This window comes from Panthera uncia, unplaced genomic scaffold, assembly GCF_023721935.1.
Source record: "Panthera uncia isolate 11264 unplaced genomic scaffold, Puncia_PCG_1.0 HiC_scaffold_1214, whole genome shotgun sequence".
In the NCBI taxonomy this organism is placed as follows: Eukaryota; Metazoa; Chordata; class Mammalia; order Carnivora; family Felidae; genus Panthera; species Panthera uncia.
Genome location: NW_026057826.1, coordinates 18,408 through 37,004, shown reverse-complemented (window position 1 = coordinate 37,004; position 18,597 = coordinate 18,408). Strand labels below are relative to the sequence as shown.

At 49.9% G+C, this 18,597-nt stretch overlaps 1 long non-coding RNA gene, 3 other non-coding genes and 1 pseudogene across 5 annotated transcripts; 2 read left to right on the top strand and 3 right to left on the bottom strand.

Annotated features, from left to right (window-relative positions):
* Positions 1–4,274: 4,274 nt before the first annotated feature.
* On the bottom strand, positions 4,275–4,438 carry LOC125916815 (U1 spliceosomal RNA). Its single transcript, XR_007456041.1, has one exon. It is a non-coding gene; the product is annotated as a U1 spliceosomal RNA (small nuclear RNA).
* Positions 4,439–5,329: 891 nt separating this feature from the next.
* LOC125916810 (SNRPN upstream reading frame protein-like) lies at positions 5,330–11,836 on the bottom strand (annotated as a pseudogene).
* TRNAY-GUA (transfer RNA tyrosine (anticodon GUA)) lies at positions 7,744–7,833 on the top strand. Its single transcript is given in 2 exon segments — positions 7,744–7,780; positions 7,798–7,833. It is a non-coding gene; the product is annotated as a tRNA-Tyr (tRNA).
* On the top strand, positions 8,915–18,347 carry LOC125916812 (uncharacterized). 2 transcript variants are annotated; one of them, XR_007456037.1, is made up of 5 exons: positions 8,915–9,667; positions 10,061–10,130; positions 10,824–10,936; positions 13,679–13,864; positions 17,971–18,347. It is a non-coding gene; the product is annotated as an uncharacterized LOC125916812 (long non-coding RNA). The 2 variants fall into 2 exon arrangements; XR_007456038.1 differs by lacking the exon at positions 10,061–10,130 and having other exon boundaries at positions 8,923–9,667.
* On the bottom strand, positions 11,966–12,129 carry LOC125916813 (U1 spliceosomal RNA). Its single transcript, XR_007456039.1, has one exon. It is a non-coding gene; the product is annotated as a U1 spliceosomal RNA (small nuclear RNA).
* Positions 18,348–18,597: the final 250 nt, after the last annotated feature.

Sequence of the window (18,597 nt, the reverse complement as noted above, 5' to 3'; positions counted from 1 at the left end):
AAGCATGAAAATCCTAGAGGAGAAAACAGGTAACACTCTCTTAGACCTTGGCCACAGCAACTTCTTACACGTCTCTGGAGGCAAGGGAAACAAAAAGCAAAAATGAGTTATTGGGACCTCAGCAAGATAGAAAGCTTCTGCACAGTGAAGGAAACAGAAAAACTAAGAGGCAACAAATTGAATGGGAGAGGATATTCGCAGATGACATATCAGATACACGTTTTAGTATCCAAAATCTATAAAGAACTTATCACACTCAACACCCCCCCCCAAAAAAAAAGTAATCCAGTGAAGAAATGGGCACAAGACATGAACACTTTACCGAAAGAAAACATCCAGGTGGCTAACAGACAAAAGATGCTCAAATCACTCACCATTGGGTGCAGCCACTGTGGAAAACAGTATGGAGGTTCCTCAAAAAGCTAAAAATAGAACTACCCTATGACCCAGCAATTGCACTACTAGGTATTTATCCAAGGGATACAGGTGTGCCGTTTTGAAGGGACACAAGCACCCCAATGTTGACAGCAGCACTATCAACAATAGCCAAAGTATGGAAAGAGCCAAAATGTCCATCGATGGATGAATGGATGGAGAAGATGTGGTATACACACACACACACACACACACACACACACACTGGAGTGTTACTCAGCAATCAAAAAGAATGAAATCTTGCCATTTGCAACTACGTGGATGGAACTGGAGGGTATTTATGCTAAGTGAAATTAGTCAGAGAAAGCCAAAAACCATATGACTTCACTCATATGAGGACTTTAAGAGACAAGACAGATGAACATAAGGGAAGGGAAACAAAAATAATATAAAAACAGGGAGGGGGACAAAACATAAGAGACTCAAATATGGAGAACAAACGGAGGGTTACAGGGGGTGTGGGAGGGGGGATGGGCTAAATGGGTAAGGGGCACTAAGGAGTCTACTCCTGAAATCATTGTTGCACTATATGCTAATTTGGATGTAAATTTAAAAATAAATAAAAATTTTAATAAATGTGGCGTGCGCATGCGCGCGCACACACACCACACACCACACACACACACACACACACACACACACACACAGAGTGGAATACTACTTGGCGGTCAAAGAGAATGAACTCTTGCCATTTGCAACAACGTGGATGGAACTAGACTGTATTATGCTAAGCAAAATAAGTCAGAGGAAGATAAACATCATATGATTTCACTCATGTGGAATGTTAAGAAACAAAATAGATGAACATAGGGGAAGGGAAGGAAAAATAAGATAAAAACAGAGAGGCAAACCAGGAGACACTCTTAAGTACAGAGAACAAACTGAAGGTTGCTGGAGGGTGTTGGGGGTGGTGGTGGGCTAAATGGGTGATGGGCATTAAGGAGGGCACTTGTTGGGATGTGCACTGGGTGTTATATGTAAGTGATGAATCACTAAATTCTAATCCTCAAGCCATTATTGCACGATATGTTAGCTAACTTTGAGAAGGAAGGAAGGGAGGGAGGGAGGGAGGGAGGAAGGGAGAAAGGGAGGGAGGGAGGAAGGAAGAAAAGAGGGAGGGAGGGAGGAAGGGAGGGAGGAAGGGAAGAAGGGAGGGAGGGAGGAAGGGAAGGAGGAAGGAAGGAAGGAAGGAAGGAAGGAAGGAAGGAAGGAAGGAAGGAAGGACCAGTAAATGGTTCAAATTTGGGTGATTAAGAGAATCTCAGAGGTGGGAACTGGTGAACCAACTTTGTGTGTCAAAGACTTTCCTTGGCCTAATATAGCCTTACTTTTCCTGCTAGATACTGTTGCTGCTTATTCTGCAATTTCCTGGAAATGTCTTCTGTTCCAGCTGGTGAGAGAACAATATAGGTTGTTGGTTTTTCAGGTCACCTTTCTGCTTGTTCCTTTTCCTCTGCAGTTCCTATACAGCTAGGTCCTCTGACTGAGGAACATAATGTTTTCACTTTGTCCTGATTCTCCTGTTAGCATGTTGGGGAAGACTTGCTGTGCAAAGTAAAGGCTAGCATACTCTGTATTATAGATGGAATACTGGTGAAGCTCCCTGGAGGAAAAGGTCCCTAGTTATTTGCTAAGTATGTGCCTTCTGAAAGAAAAGGGGTGTATGGCAGAGAGTGACAGTCTCTCACTGCACTTGGAGAAGACAGAGCCGAAAGAAACAGATGTATGGAATTGGGCCTTAGGGAATAATGGTACTGATTTAGAGACATAGAACCAATAAAAATAACTTAACAAAAAGATAAGCCATACTCAGGTGTAAAACAATACCCTTTGTTAAGAACTCAATTCGAAGGAATAAAACCAGTGATAAAAGAATTAGAAAAATGAGATATTTTAATCATTTTAAAAGAGCACTGTCTATAAAGAGTCTAGGAGACATTTATCTATGAGATGAAATGCTTGACCAATATATAGATTTGTATAAGATCTTAGAAAAATAAATTTGTTACGCCATCACCATTAACTCCTATAGCTTCTAACTCTGCAATGATCTTGACGTTAAGCACTGTCATCTGCAAAGCTTATTTCTGTGGCTGATCTATGTTCTGCTTGTTTTTCTGTCCCTCTAGTGGACAAGTCTAAATTCTTTTTGCTTTTATTTATGGGATCCCATATTTATGGAAAAGATTTCTGAAGGAAATCAGGACATTTACAGTCCCACTAGCGGGATCTATAATTAATTATTCAATATGTAGATGATTTGCTGGTAGCCTCCCAAACTAAAGGGAAGTAACGTTCTTGGAATGGACACTTTGGCTTTGTTACAATCCCTTCCCTCAAAGGGACATAAGGCCTCCTCACTAGACACGCTGCAATATTGTGAAACTGAAGTAAAATATTTAGGACGTGTTATCAGCTGGAGAGGGCTGCAACGTGTTACAATCTCAAAGTCTCAAAATTTTGCAGTAAACCAGTCTGCTACCAAAAAAAGAAAATTTAAATTTGGTGGACTAGGTAGGGTATCGTAGACAGTAGTAGGTTTCAGCTTTTACAGAACAGGCGAAACCAGTGACAAAACATTGCACGGTAATTCCCGAGATCCTGTGGATGGTTTGGTTCCTAGAAAAAGTATTGTGAAGAAATGAAACCAGCTATTAAGAGTCATCCCCTCAACTGTTCCCAAATTTTGAAAACCTTTTCCACTTATTTTGTCATGAAACTAAAGGTTGCTCCTAGTGGAGGCTTAACTCCAATTTGGGGATTAGACTCTAAACCAATAGCATATTTCTCAGTTCCGGATGCCAGTGCCCTGGGGGAGTGCCTGCCCCGGTGTGCCTCTACGCTGTGGCAAGCAGCTTGCTACCCTTTCTGAAAAGGCTCACTGGGGTCACTTATGTAGCTATCAAAGTGAAAGAAAAGAAAAGTGAAAGAAAAAACCAGTTGGATTCACGCTTTCCAAGTGAAGCCAGCAGCACTTCAGGTTCAGAACTGGACTATGGTTTTCGCAAGGACGTGACACTGAAGCTTTCTAGAAATAACTGACTTTGGTACTGAACGCAACTGACAAGGTATAAATGATTCGTACAGTTAACAGAGGTCCAACAACAATTCAATTATTGGTGATTATTGGCAGAGCTAAGGCCGGGCCATCTCCGTTAGTAATCTTTCTTTGGCTAGTAATACCAAAGTAAAACTAATACAGTATGTATCCAGAGAGCTACCCCAGCCCTAAATTTGACACAAAAATGTTTTAACCGGATTGACTGATGGGGACCGGAAGGAATCTTTCTTAAAACTATACAAAACCGTAGAAGTAAGTAAACTCCACTGGTGAGTGTTTCTTTCACCTCCATCAGCCAATGCAACTACTTCCAGCTCCAGAAATAGTCATGGTAAAATCACACCCCCAAGCAGGTGCAAAGAAGGCAGTTGAGAGTTCCTGACCGGGCCAGCTGGAGCTTTCTAGCATAGTTACTTACTACCGCAAGGCTTGGCCCTGTTAACGGTGGGCATTAACCCTTCAAAAGAAAGCCAAGCTTCTGGCGCGTGACACCCGCAACGTAATGAGAAACTAACCCTGCCTTAACAACTAGAGCAAGCGTCGAAACGGCCCTACGCCCTGTCCAGCGCTAAAACCCTCGTGACCCTCAATGCAGTTGAGGACAGAAGCCCGACGGCACCAGCAGCAACCCACCGCCCCAACGCATGCACACTACAGCGGGACTACCAGCGCCGTAACCGCTGACGTCTCAGGTGGTCCTAGGCGCCAACCCCGAAAAGAGAAAATACTCGACAACCAGCGAGCACACGGGCAGTCTGTTCTTGGAAACGCACAAAGCCAGGGGAAAGCGCGAACGCAGTCCCCCACTACCACAAATTATGCAGTCGAGTTTCCCACATTTGGGGAAATCGCAGGGGTCAGCACATCCGGAGTGCAATGGATAAGCCTCGCCCTGGGAAAACCACCTTCGTGATCATGGTATCTCCCCTGCCAGGTAAGTATGAGTTGCTTGCCCCTCCTCGACCCGCACCCTCGCGCTCGCCGCGCTTCACACACACGGTCACTTCCCCCACGCGGCCTCCGCACCCCGCGCTCTCTGCACGCCCCCCGCCTCAACCTCGCCCGTCGGCAAAACCACCGCGGGCGCCTCTGCCTAGCCCCCACGCGGGACGTGCGCGCCCAGGCGGTCCGGGACCGGCAGCCAATGCGCGCATGCTCATCTACATACGCCACGCCTTGCCATGACGTCCCCCGCATCCGGTCTCCGGCTCTGGGACAACGGATGTGCTAGTGGCCGGGCAGACCCGCCGATGCCTGGGGGGTGGGTGGAGCGGGCGCAGGTGGGCAGGAGGCGAGGGGTCCGGGACCTAGCAGCGAGACCCGAGAAGGCGGGGGTCGCCCGGCGCCCAGCGGGAGTGGTGGCGGGTCAGGGCTCGGATGTGGTGTCAACCTGCCTTTCAACAAAAAGAAACTTTCGGCCCATTTTTGTCCTCGCTTGTTCGAAACTCATTTTCAAATATAATCGAAAACTCAGGAAAGGTCTTTCTGCCGCTTGACGTTAAGTGCTCAGCTGCCCTAGTAAGAAGTCGTGGCGATGTTTAGCCATGGCGACTTTCTGAATAAAAGGGCTTCAGTAATATGCAGTAGCCTGACCTAGTAACGCTAGAAGAAAAACCAGGATTCTAAGTGTTGAAGAACGAAAAACTAAGTAAAACGCTAAACAGTGCCCTTCAACCGCAGCCAGTCGTGTCGCCCGAGACCCCGGGCGGCCAGGGTCAGGTGCCCTTCAGCCCTTTCCCCCTCGTACCACCCCACCACGCACACAGGGTGGCCCCACCAAGTGCCCTCTGGTCCTTTCTGACTTGGACTCCGTCAAAGGTAAACGCAGCAGACAGTAAGTAAAGTGGTGAAAAAAGATGTCATTCAGTGACTACTGACAGTAGGGGAAAGAGCTGAGCTCCAATCCGATTTGTGCGGAGGTGATTTGGGCGTTTTCCCGGAAGAATGAGAGGAAGCGGGCTCAGCCCAGTCAGAGAAGTGAAAGGTTACAAAGGGTAGTTCGGTGTAACTGCTGTTAGGCGGTTGTGTTTGCTAGCTGGCAGTTACTGAACTGAGGATGCTCTCCTCCCACAGACCGGGAGATAGGCCCTACTTCCTTCCCCGATCACATTTCAAAGTCCTTGAGATGGGAGGGACCCTTCAGAGTTGTAAGAGATCCACATTCGCAATCGCAAACCCTTTTCAATAAATGCCCTATTTACAACACAGGCTGGGGGCCTGTGTCAGGTGTTTAACTTCCTCAGGCTGGGAGTCAAACTTAGGGACAGAACCTTGTGCTGCTAGAAGCTATGCTAGAGTCTGGTCAAGTCTCAGTGCAGGAAACAGTCTGGGTGGGCCCTTATGTGTTCAGAGTTCTGCAGCTCTCAGCCTAAGAAAGTCTCTGGTGATGAAACAAGATAACCCGGCACTTCCCCCTGGCTGAACCCTGGCTCCTGGACCCTCCTTTTATATTCTGTTCTCTTTGATGACATTGTTTGCCCATTCAACAACTGTTTGTTGTTGTGCCAGACACTTTGAGGAACTGGTAACAAAAAGGCCTCTTGGCGTTCATGTTTTGTAGAAGGGGCAGAGGGAGTGGGAGAAAATCAACAATGGACACAATAGGTAAATTAATTAGTGTGTTAGCTGTTAGTGGGTGCTCAGAAGAGGTTACACGAGAAGGTGCTATGCTTCAAGCAAAGACTTGAAGGAGGTGAGGGAGTCAATCACGGAGGGGGCAGGGGTCCAGGAAGCATCCCCGGCACAAAGGTCGGCTAGCGCAAAGGCCCAGGTAGGACTGTGTGTGGAGAATAGCAAGGAGGCCCTGCGTCCAGCGCAAAACTGAAGAGTTGTACAAAATTAAGTCAGAGAGGTGACTAGGTTGGAGATAAGATCATGAGGGTCTTGTAGATCATTGTAAGAGGTCCCACACCATCACCACCCCCGCTCCCCATGGATAATATTTTTACTTCACTTGGAAATCAGCTACCTAGATGTTCCAATACCACTTTAACCACCTCTTGGCATCTCGGCTGAGAATGCCTGTCTCAGTTCCGCCTGGAAATCGACCACAGGTACTTGCTGCTGCTGCCGCCGTCTCCTTGGGTACAGGTGACACTCTTGACTTGGACTTCCATCTCTGGGAGTGTTTTTCTGTAGTCCGTCTCAGGTGTAAGTGGTCCCTGGCTGGGTCCATCATGCTGCTGGCTGCTCCTCAGAACAGACCATCAGGCATCTCCGGAGACCACTCCGCTCTGCGCAGATCATTGTAACACTCTAAATGTGAGTGAACCAAAAGTTTTTGTTTTGTTTAGTGTTTGAAGTAAGGTCTACATCGGGGTCCCGGCTGGTTCAGTGGGTGCGGCATGCGACTCTTGATCTTGGGGTCGTGAGTTGGAGACCCAAGATGGGTGTAGAGGTTACTTAAAAATAAAATCTTAAGAAGAAGGAACACACACACACAGCATCCAATGCGGGGCCCCGAACTCACAACCTCAAGATCAAGAGTCAAATGCTCTACTGACTGAGCCAGCCAGGCAACCCCAAGCTGGGAGGTTTTGAGCAGAGGAGTGCCTTGATCTGAGTCCTCCGCCTCCCACTCCGCTTGGCACCCAAAATAATAATTACCATTATAATTATTATTATCGTTGTTAATAAAAAATAAGAAATCAGGCTGTTAAGGACAAAAGCAGGGAAATCAGTCAGTTAGTTCAGGAGGCTTGCATAATCCAGGCAAGACGATATTGCCTTCGTATGGTGGCATAATCTGCCACACCAAAAAAAATGTCATTTTGGCCTAAGGATTATTTTGAACTAAAGGCATTTAAAAACCAGCAGGTGGTTAGGCGGTTCGCAGCCGCCTACCTAGTGCCCATCCCAGTGGGTTCTCCTCCGCTCCTCCGCGAGGCCACCCCCGCACAACCAACACGCGAGCTTCACCGACGCCCCTCCTCGCCACTGCCGCCACGGACCGCTTGTAGTCCCCACCTGTAGAAAGGAGCGCCGGGAGGGGAAATGCAACAGGCGAGAGCCCCGGCCCAGGCATCTTGACAATCGCGACCCGGGAGGCTGGGGCCACCGGCCGGCCAGCCGCCAAACGCAGGGGATATGCTCCCTCTGCCCGGAAAGGGGCGCTGGGGCGGCGTCGGCCCTGCTCTTTTCTAAAGGGCCTTCCAACCACGCCAAGGCATGCCGGACCTCCGGCTTGCCAGTGTGGTGGCCTCCGTCATTTCAAGAAGAAGCAATGACCCGGGCCTGTCAGCGTGCACCCTTCGATAGCTCAGCTGGTAGAGCGGAGGACTGTAGGCTGGATACGTGTGGGCATCCTTAGGTCGCTGGTTCGATTCCGGCTCGAAGGAAGTGCCTGACGCTTTTGCGCCACGGGGCGGGGGGCACCGCCCCCCCAGCGCCCCGCCCCAACTCTGCCCCGCCCGGGCACCTGCAGCCTCGCGGCAGCCCCTCTCCCACAGGCCAAAGTCAGTAAGTAAAACCTTTACGGAACACCTGCCTACGTCTGCTCGTGTGCTGCCGCCAGGGAACACACCTGCGCCTTCTTCCCGCAGTTTACCTGCACGTGCCCGTGGACGCTCCACGTCCCCGCCGCTCCTGCCTTGTCTCAGCCCCACGCCGTCCCGCGCCCTTCCCCACTTTTATTCGCCCACTGCTCCCGCTCCAGACAAACGCGTGGGCAAAGAGGTTCTGCCCTCGGCAAGCCCTCGAGGCTGACAAGCGTACAGGTCGTCGTCACACGGGTCGGGAACAACCATGGCGTCCTTCATGAAAACTCCCCCTCCTCGATCTCCTGCCTTGCCTCCGGTCCGGTCGCTGCGTCGGTCGCTCCCAGTTGCAGTCTCTCTGTCTCCTCCTTCCCTGTTTCTCATAGGGTCTATAAATATACAGCTCTACGGAGACAGAAAACCCTCTTCCCCGACCAGCTTAATCTACTTGTGGGACAGAACTGTCACTCTGAGGTTTTCCAAGCCATCGCCAATTGTGCGCTTGCATCGAAGCTGACACTGGCAGAAACGAAATGCAGCAGGGCCCCCCTCATGGGACTTGCCAGTCGTGACGAGAACTTCAGCGGCCCCTTCAGGTTTCTTGTCAGTCTGAGGACAGGGCGGTGGTCCGGGTACACTTCCGTTTTCCCGTGCCTTCGCACCTGTTCTTGTAGCCACGGATGGCGGGGCTGGGGGCGCTCCCGCTGAGAGGGCAGTGATTACTCACACTCTGTGCACGGGTGGTAAATCCACCTGTACCGATTCTCCCGCTACATCGGACGGAGGGAGAGGGAGATGGATGAAATATTTCTATCTTACCCGCTTTCCGGCCACGGACCTACCGGACCGCTGGGGTCTCCACCTGTATGCAGAAAGGGGCGGGGGCGGGCGGGGGTGGGGGTGGGGTGGGGTGGAGTGTGGCGGCAAAACGCAGACTTAAGAGTCATCGGGGCGCAGAAGAGTGGGAGTAGGGGTGGAGTGAGACGGGGGCAGCTGTCGTCACAGTCGGTCGGTCGGTCGGGCGCACAAATTCACGTCCTTACTTACACAGGCAGCTGGCCTGTGGGTTCTGACCAGCTGGCTGACTTAGCGCTGGGCCCTTAAGGCTAAATTGGCAGGGCCTGAAGAGGGAGACACTGAGGGCCTGTCAGAGAGCACCCACCCAGGAGAAAACGGGCTTCATCCTGGGGACAGAGCCAGGTTGTTGGGGCTGCGGGTGGGTGCAGAGAAGAACGCCAGGGAAAGGTCCTTGTTCTCTTCCCTCCTGTGGGAAGGAAACTCCAGAGACTCAAAGTACAGTTGGAGAGCATCACAGAGGGGGCTGGCAGCGGAACCGCACCGGGAGTGTGGCTCTCTGAGGCCTCAGGGACCCGGCTACTGTCATCCCTGACCTCTGAGACCACAAGCGCCTTTTGGGTTTTAGTTCTGCCTCCCAAACTGGAGACTGTGTTTCCCCCGGCCCCCCGCCCTTCCTCTTGGTTCGCTCCCCAGCCCAGTCTCAGTCCTACTGTCCCACTGCCTCCACGGGTTCAGGAGGCCCTGCCTTTGAAGTCCAACAGTTGACCTTCGGGAAGCCACAGAGAGACCCCAGCCTCCAATGTCACCATCTACAGGCAGAGACCAGCAGACAGGCACCAAAGATAAAACCTCAACCACCTTCACTGGATGTGCCTGCCCCCCCTGATGAGATGTGGAGGTGTGGAATCCCTGGGGACCTAGCTTTGGCGCTTTGGGGGAATAGCAGGGTGAGGGGTGGAGGGGGGAGGTGGGTTTTGGCATCCAGCAAATGCAAGAGTGGGCCCTAGCATGGCCGACGCTTCCTGCCCGGGGTGTCATGGGGAGTAGCCGGGTGCTTCCAAGGTACGGCCCCACATCCTTGCAGGCACAGCAGTGCCTGCCACCCAGTCAGGCAGTGGCGACACAGTCAAGGGAAGGCCACGTAGATGTGACCTGTTGCGCCTCTGTGGGACTTTCACTGGGTGGGTGGGTGGGTGGGCACACACCCGAGGGGATGTTAAAATACATGGAGCCAGGGCAAGGAGTCCAACCCCGGCACTGGTGTTCTCTTCTCCCCCGCCTTTGACTCCAGTGCCTCTCCAGGAAGTCCAAAGCACCTTGACCTGTTTCAGGAAGTAACCACCTCCCTCAAAGGAATCCAGGTCGGTGCGCACAGGAGGGTCAAAGGAGCCAGGCCACCAGACTGGCCGACACGGCTGGGTATCAATCGGCCTCATCATGCCCTGAAACATGGAGCTGTGCCAAAAAGTAAAGCAATGTGCCACTGATGTGGACATGTCAAGCACACAAGAGCCATTTTGAAAGGGCTCCCACTGGCCAAATCGAGATCATGATAATAATCGATCATAGGGGCGCCTGGGTGGCTGACTTCGGCTCAGGTTATGATCTCACGGTCCGTGAGTTCAAGCCCCATGTCAGGCTCTGTGCTGACAGAGCCTGGAGCCTGTTTCAGAATCTGTGTCTCCCTCTCTCTCTGCCCCTCCCCTGTTCATGCTCTGTCTCTCTCTGCCTCAAAAATAAATAAACGTTAAAAAAATTTTTTTTAAATAAAATAAAATAAAAAATAATCGATCATAATCCGTGGAGTAAAACAGGTGCAGGGCCTAAATGCAATCACACATCAGTATCCGTGAACGCTAAGCACCACCGGATCTTGGCCTCCAGATACACAAAATGGAGAAAAAAAAAAAAAAAAAAAAGGAACCAGGGCTCCTTGGAGACCCACCTAGCCACTTCTTTGGGTTTTCATGTTACTATGGGGTCTCCCACGTACATGGAAAAAATCTGTATGCTTTCCTTCTGATATTCTGTTTTGCGTCCAATTTAATTCTCAGGCCCTGCTGGAGGCCCTAACAGGGTAAAAGTAAAGTTCGGTCTCCCCTACACCTTGAACCAGAGTGAAGCATGATGGAAGAACAGAAGAGGAAGGCATGGGAGAAAAACTAAGGTGCATACCCCTGACTTACCTTTTTCTGATGGTTTGTAAAATGATCCCATTCTTCTAAAGTGAGAAGGGGCTGAACCAGGCTAGGTTGGAGGCCGATGGGGTAGACTGGTGGGTGGATCCTCACAAACTGTGAGATCGTGACCTGAGCCGAAATCAAGAGTCAGGATGCTTGACTGGACTGAGCCACCCACTGGACTGAGCCACCCAGGCGCCCCAGAAAGGTTTTTTTTTTTTTTCTAACCCCGCGATCTATAAGTCAATTAATGAAGTATATACTAGAAGCCTATTATGCTGCCATGCACTGTTGTAGCCAAGTATGAACGGAGCAATCAACAAAATAGACAAGAATCTCTGGCCTCGTGGAACTTACCTCTCAGGGGGTATAGGTAGAAAACTAAAATGCAGGGAGGGGTCTTGGGTGGCTCAGTCCGCTAAGCGTGGGGTTGGGCTCAGGTCTTGAACTCACGGTTGGTGAGTTCGAGGCACGGATCTGGCTCTGTGCTGACAGTTCAGAGCCTGGAGCCTGCTTCAGATTCTGGGGCTCCCTCTTTCTCTCTCTGCTCCTTTCCCGCTCACGCTCGCTATCTCGAAAACCAAACACTAAAAGTTTTTCAGAAAAAAGACAAAGCTAATACCGTCTCTGGAATCAACTGGGAATCCCGTACTACATAAGTGGCTGCTTCTAGTTCGGCGGATTTTGTGAAAGTAAGGTCTATGTAAAACGTTGCTGCGTTCCGCGCTCGTAATCAGCCAGCCCCCCGCGGGATTAGGCGTTGCTGAACCTGTCGGCCCAAGAGCACGCGTTAAAAGCGCCTGCCATTCTCCAAACCAAAAGCGCTTTAAGAAAACAAATACCGCGAGAAAGGAGGCAAAAAAAAAAAAAAAGAGAAACAAGCCCAAAACACTACCAGCACTGCTGTCTGGGCGCCATAAACGCCAGCTGTGGGGAACTGAACGCCCAAAAATTCTCTCCCGCGCCCAACGCGAGGAAGAAGAACTACCGCTGTTTTTTTTGTCGACCCAGATAACCAGGGGAAAGCGCGAACGCAGTCCCCCACTACCACAAATTATGCAGTCGAGTTTCCCACATTTGGGGAAATCGCAGGGGTCAGCACATCCGGAGTGCAATGGATAAGCCTCGCCCTGGGAAAACCACCTTCATGATCATGGTATCTCCCCTGCCAGGTAAGTATGAGTTGCTCGACCCGCCTCGACCCACACCCTCGCGCTCGCCACGCTTCTTACACACGGTCACTTGCCCCACGCGGCTTCCGCGCCCCGGATGCCCGCAGCCCCCCCTCAGCTCCAACCTCTCCCGTCCGCAAAACAACTGCGGGCGCCTTTGCCTAGCCCCCACGCGGGACGTGCGCGCCCAGGCGGTCCGGGACCGGCAGCCAATGCGCGCATGCTCATCTACATACGCCACGCCCTGTCGCCCGAGTGGGCGGAGGAACTTCACACCCTTGGGGGACGAAAGTAGAAGAACCGGGGGAGCCTGGCTGTGATTCTTCCAGTTAAAATGAACATTAGTTTGTAGTTCTCTTATTTATTTTATTTATTTGTTTTTTAATTATGACGTGGATTCATGAGCAGATGGCTAAGAAAGGTTTCTCCAGACGTTTCAGTGCAAAAAGGTGTTGGTATTATACGTAGCACCAGCACAGCACCCGGTGGGCAGGCAGAAAGAGCTGCACTGGGCTTGTGAGGAGTGACTTGATGATATATTTTTAAATTTGTGGAGGGAGGGGGGATAGAGATAAAGTAAGTTTCCAAGGAATTTTGAAGCAAGGCTTTCAGGACCCTGAGGGGCTAGCTGCTGTCATGGTAAGGTTGCTTTTAGTTTTTAACGAAATATAAACACTAAGGCACTACGGCAGCCGTGAGCTCCTTGAGGAAGGTCACGCTCTGCATGTTTCAGCTCTCCATCAGTGGGCTGCAAGCTGTAAGGAGATCTAGTTTAAGCTACGTTTCTCTTGCCTTTGTTTCCCTCATCAATCTGTACACCCATGTGGGGCTAGAACTCTTCACTCAGAGCCCCATGGTCTACCAACTGAGCCAGCCAGGCACTGCACAGCAGTTTGCAGTTTGCAGTTTGCAGTTTGCAGTTGGATTGAGGGGTTTGATTTTGTCACCGTTTTTTTTCTAACATTTTCCCCACTGAGAAATCACAGTCTTTGCAAAGGCTGGTGAGCCCTCGTTTGGGTTTTCTAGTTTGTTTACTTTTTTCTTTGGCTGACCTTGTGGCCTCCAGGAGGTTAGGACAGGGTTGCTTGACTTGTGGGTTCGCTTTAGGTATGACACATCGACTGTGTTAAGTGGGGGGGGAGAAAAAAGCCCCCAAATATATGTAGTATGCTACCGTTTGTGTAGGAAAAGTGTGAAAACAAGAAAATTATACAGTCTTGCCAAAAGAAACAGAAGACTAGGGACACCTGGGTGTCTGACTCTTGACTTCAGGTCAGGTCAGGTCAGGATCCCAGGGTCGTGGGCTGGGCACTGAGTGTGGAGCTTGCTTAAGATTCTCTCTCTCCCCCTCTGCCCCTCTCCCCTTCTCCCAGACTAGCACTCTCTAAATAGATAAATGATGAAATTGCCTGGGGCGGGGCGGGGCGGGGGGGGGGGGGGGAGGAGGGGAGTGGAAGGAGAGAGTGATGCTTTTCTGAGTACACCTGAGTACACCTTTCTCTGTAATTTTGACTTTTGGAATTCTATTAATATTTTACATATATTTTTAAATCACAGGGGGAACATCCCTAACGTTGAACATAAGCATAACTGAACCTAGCGATCTGAGATGAATAATGTAGCCACACTGGAAGAAAAAAAAATAACCAACTGAAATGACTTTTGGGCGCAGTACATCGACTATAAACATCTTCAAGTCCAAAGACAAGAACTGCAAACACATACTGAACTGTCCCATAGTAGGTTTGTATTTCATAGCTGTATGGTCGTAACAGTTCTGTAACAACGTTGTGTATATTGTAGGATTGAGCTAATGACTAAATGGATGTTGGGAGTCAAGGTTCTTACTGTTGGAGAAAGGAGATACAAACAAATATGGAATGATGGTCCGCCTGGGTGGCTCAGTCTGTTGAGCATCCGACTCTTGATTTCAGCTCAGGTCATGATCTCACAGTTCATGAGTTTGGGCCCTCCGTCGGGCTCTGTGCTGATGGCTCAGAGCCTGGAGCCTGCTTCAGATTCTGTCTGTCTGTCTGTCTCTCTCTCTCTGCCCCTGCTCATGCTCTGTCTCTCTTGCTCTCAAAAATAAATGAACATTTGGGGCGCCTGGGTGGCTTAGTCGGTTAAGCGCCTGACTTTCGCTCAGGTCACAATCTCGCAGTTCATGGGTTCAAGCCCCACATCGGGCTCTGCGCTGACAGCTCGGAGCCTGGAGCCTGCTTTGAATTGATTCTGTGTCTCCCTTTCTCTCTGCCCCTCCCCTGCTCATGCGCGCGCTCGCGCGCGCGCGCTCTCTCTCTCTCTCTCTCTCTCTCACAAAAATAAACATTTAAATAAATAAACATTAAAAACAAAAACAAAAACACGGGGTGCCTGGGTGGCTTAGTCGGTTAGTTGGTTAAGCGTTCAACTTCAGCTCAGGTCATGATCTCACGGTTTGTGAGTTCGAGCCCCTCATCAGGCTCTGTGCTGACAGCTCGGAGCCTGGAGCCTGTTTATTCTGTGTCTCCCTCTCTCTCTCTCTCTGTCCCTCCCCTGCTTGTGATCGGTCTCTCTCTCTCAAAAATAAATAAATGTTAAAAAAATTAAAGCAAGCAAACAAACAAATATGGAATGGTGGAGGGCAAGGAGGACCCACTTGCATAAAATTGAGAGTTGGAATTTAAGGTACTGGTGTGGGCTCATTATTTATTTTTTTAAATTTTTTTTTTTAAAGGGAGAGAAGGAGCGAGTGGGGGAGAGGGCATAGAGAGAGGGAGAGAGAATTTTCTTTAAGTTTATTAATTTATTTTGAGAGGGGGGAGAGGGGCAGAGACAGAGGCAGAGAGAATCTTAAGCAGGTTCCACACCTAGCAGGGAGCCGGAGGCAGGGCTCAATATCATGACCCCAAGGTTATGACCTGAGCCAAAATCAAGAGACGGATGCTTAACCAACTGAACCACCCACGTAGCTGTCCCTGGGCTCATTGCTTTTAATCTACATCTGTAGATAGGTGTTAGGAAATACACGTATTCTCTACCTCTATCCACTGAAGGGGCCTAGAGGCAAAGACAGTAGCATTAGACATAACTACCGCCTTGATCTTGCTTCCTTTTTCTTTTTTCTTTTTTTCTTTTCTTTCTGTCTCCTCCTCCTCCTCCTCCTCCTCCTCCTCCTCCTTCTCTTAACGTTTATTTGTTTAACGTTTATTTGTTTTTGAGACAATGCGTGAGCGGGGGAGGGGCAGAGAGAGGGGGCCTAGGATCCAAAGCGGGCCGAACTCACCAACCGAACCCGTGAGATCACGACCTGAGCCAAAGTCGGCCGCCCAACCGACTGTGCCACGCAGGCGCCCCTTGATCTTGTTTTCTAAAACCACTCCCCACTAAAAAGAACCAGGCCTCTTTGGAGAAATAGATAATTTTCACGAGCCAAGACAGATACATAATGGCCCTGGAACATCTTGTGCCAGAAGACACGGAAATGCTCCAAAAATGTTATGGACATGTCCAAAGGACACAGTAGGCACCCTGAAGGGGTTTTTATAGGCCCGATCTGAGAACATTAGAACATCAAAATAAATTTCAAAACAGTTTTGGGTTACAAACAACTGAACAAAATAACAACCATGAGTTCATATCGTTAGCACATAGGGAAGGAGGGAAAGTCCTACCTTACGATGCCAGCTGATAACTGAAGAATGAATGATGGAATTAGAAAATGGACAGGGGCGCCTGGGTGGCGCAGTCGGTTAAGCGTCCGACTTCAGCCAGGTCACGATCTCGCGGTCCGTGAGTTCGAGCCCCGCGTCGGGCTCTGGGCTGATGGCTCGGAGCCTGGAGCCTGTTTCCGATTCTGTGTCTCCCTCTCTCTCTGCCCCTCCCCCGTTCATGCTCTGTCTCTCTCTGTCCCAAAAATAAATAAAAAACGTTGAAAAAAAAAAAATTAAAAAAAAGAAAATGGACATTTGGCAATCATAACGCAAGAGCCACCAGTGGATGCTAAAAACTGTTGTGTTAAACAGGATATTCACATATCCTCAAATTATCTCCATACAAATCACTTAATAATTACAAAGGGAAAACTTGATGAACACCTCCAGTGGCCGACAGTTGCAGTGCTGGCTCCAGTACCCAGGTGCTTCTGCAACACCCCAGCCTACTGACTTTGGCCTTCGCTATGTGACTTGCTTTGGCTAATGGGACATTAGTAAATGGGATGCGAGCAGAAGGTTGAAAATCACTTGCTCATTAAGACTGGCTCTCACTTGCCTGTCCTGAGGCCACCACGAGAAGAAGCCTGGGTTAGCCCGTTGGAGGATGAAATCGCCGGAGTGAACGTGAACCGTGTCTGCCGAAGTCCCCTAGACCGACTAGGCCCCAGGTGACCTGCAGGCTGGCCGCCGCGGCTCCAGCGATCCCACTTGAGACCGGCAGAACTGCCCAGTGGAACCCAGCCAGAATCGCTGATCCACAGAATTGTGAGCAAGTGAAACGGTCATTATTTCCAATCACTAAGTTTTGCGGCAATTTGTTACACAGAGACGGGTAACCGATACACCTCCTTAACTAAGTAGTCGATGTTAACCCCACCAGTAATAGAACAAACTGCCTTCACGTGCCTCCAAACGTGGTGCCCAGAGGAGGCCTGTATACATTTGCTAGGTCTGTCATAATAAAATACCACCAACTGGGTGGCTTAAAAAAAACAGAAGTGTATTCTCTCACAGTTCTGGAAGCTAGAGGTCCAAAAGCAAGGTGCCAGCAGGGCCATACTCTCTCTGAGGCTCTGAGTGGAATCGTCCCTCGTTACTCCCCAGCTTCCGGTGGTGACAAGCCAATCCTTGGCTCGCTTGTGGCTACATCACTACACTCTCTGCTTCTGCCATCGCATGGTGTTCTGTCAGCGAGTCTCTTCACATTGCCGTCTTCCTCGCGTAAGGAAAACGGTCACATTGGATCAGGGCCCGCTCTAGTGACCTCACCTTCACTCGACTGTATCTGCAAAGATCAGATTTCCAAAGAAGGTCACAGTCCTAGGTACCAGGACTTAGGACTTCAACATATTTTTTTGGAGGGACACAAACCCACCCATAACAGACACGGTATCATTTACGTAGCCTTCGTGTCAAAAATGCATTCCTGAATGTACTTGCGAGGGAAGCCAGGACAACTCAAAAACTGAAGGACAGTCTCCAAAATGACTGGCCTGTAGTCTTCAAAAAGGCCTGCATAATGAAATGCAAAGAACTACCTGGGAACTATTTCAGATAAAGAGACATGACAACTGAATGCAACACATGATTTTGAATTTTCCTTTGCTATAAAGGACATTATTGGGACAATTGATGGAAGAGGGAATAACGTCTGTAGAGTAGTAAGATTGTATCAATGTTCATTTCTTGGTTTTGATAATTTTCCTGGGGTTAGGGAAGAGAACCATTTGTTTGTTTTGAGGAGTAATACACCCTAAGAAAGGAAACTTCCTGAAACAACTAACAATCAAAAACGTGGGCCACCTGGGTCCTCAGTCCCTTAAGAGAACGAGCCTTGGTCATGATCTCACGGTTGGGGGCGGGGAGGGGGCGGAGAGGGGGTTCGGTGCGCGTGGGGCTCCCCCCCCCCCCCGGGGGCCCCCCCCCCCCCCCCCCCCCGCTGACAGCACGGAGCCTGCTTGGGATTCTCCCTCTCCCCTGCTCTCGCGCGTCCTCCCGCTCTCTCTCAAAATAAATTAAAAAACAAAAGAAAAGAAAAGTAAAGTAAAAGGATGTACAACACGTTAACTCGGATCTTGATGCTGCTAGAACCTCAGAGCAGTCTTTGCTGACCCAATAATCTCTAGTCCTGTCTCTTGCCTTGCTTTGCTCCAGGGACCCGATCACCCAGGAACACACAACACTTCAATCATTTTGCCCCTATCTGAAGAGGATATTTACCTTTACCTCCACTCGATCTCCGGAAAGAATCTTCTTGTACAGAAGAGGAAAAGACAAATCCGGGCAGGCTGAAAGAGGCAGCCGAACCCCACAGGATGAAAACGTGATATTTCCGTTCATTTGATTTTCGGAGACCATTCGACGCCCCTCCCCAGCCCACACATCTACTCTAGAGAATGGACGCCTTGTCCTGACTGACGCCCTCTGTTCAAATTTTCCTTTCGTTGTCGCAAGATTAGGTTACTACGTAATCCGAAAGGTCATACTGAGGATTAAGACAATTTCATGTTAAATTGGTGACAAAACTCTTAGTATTTAAGGTTGAGTTGATTCTCTGTTGCGTATTGCATGTAATTTTCGTTGCAAGGAAGGGGAGACTTAACCCACCGCCTCGGTGGGGCCTGCAACTTCTGGACGCCGCGGGACCCCGTCTTCTCGGGTCTCCCCTCCGGGTCCCGACTCCTCGCCGCCCTCCCCCCATCCTTCGCTCCAGGCACCGGCGGTCTGCCGGGACACTAGCACATCCGTTGTCCCAGAGCTGGAGCCGCGACGCTGGGAAGC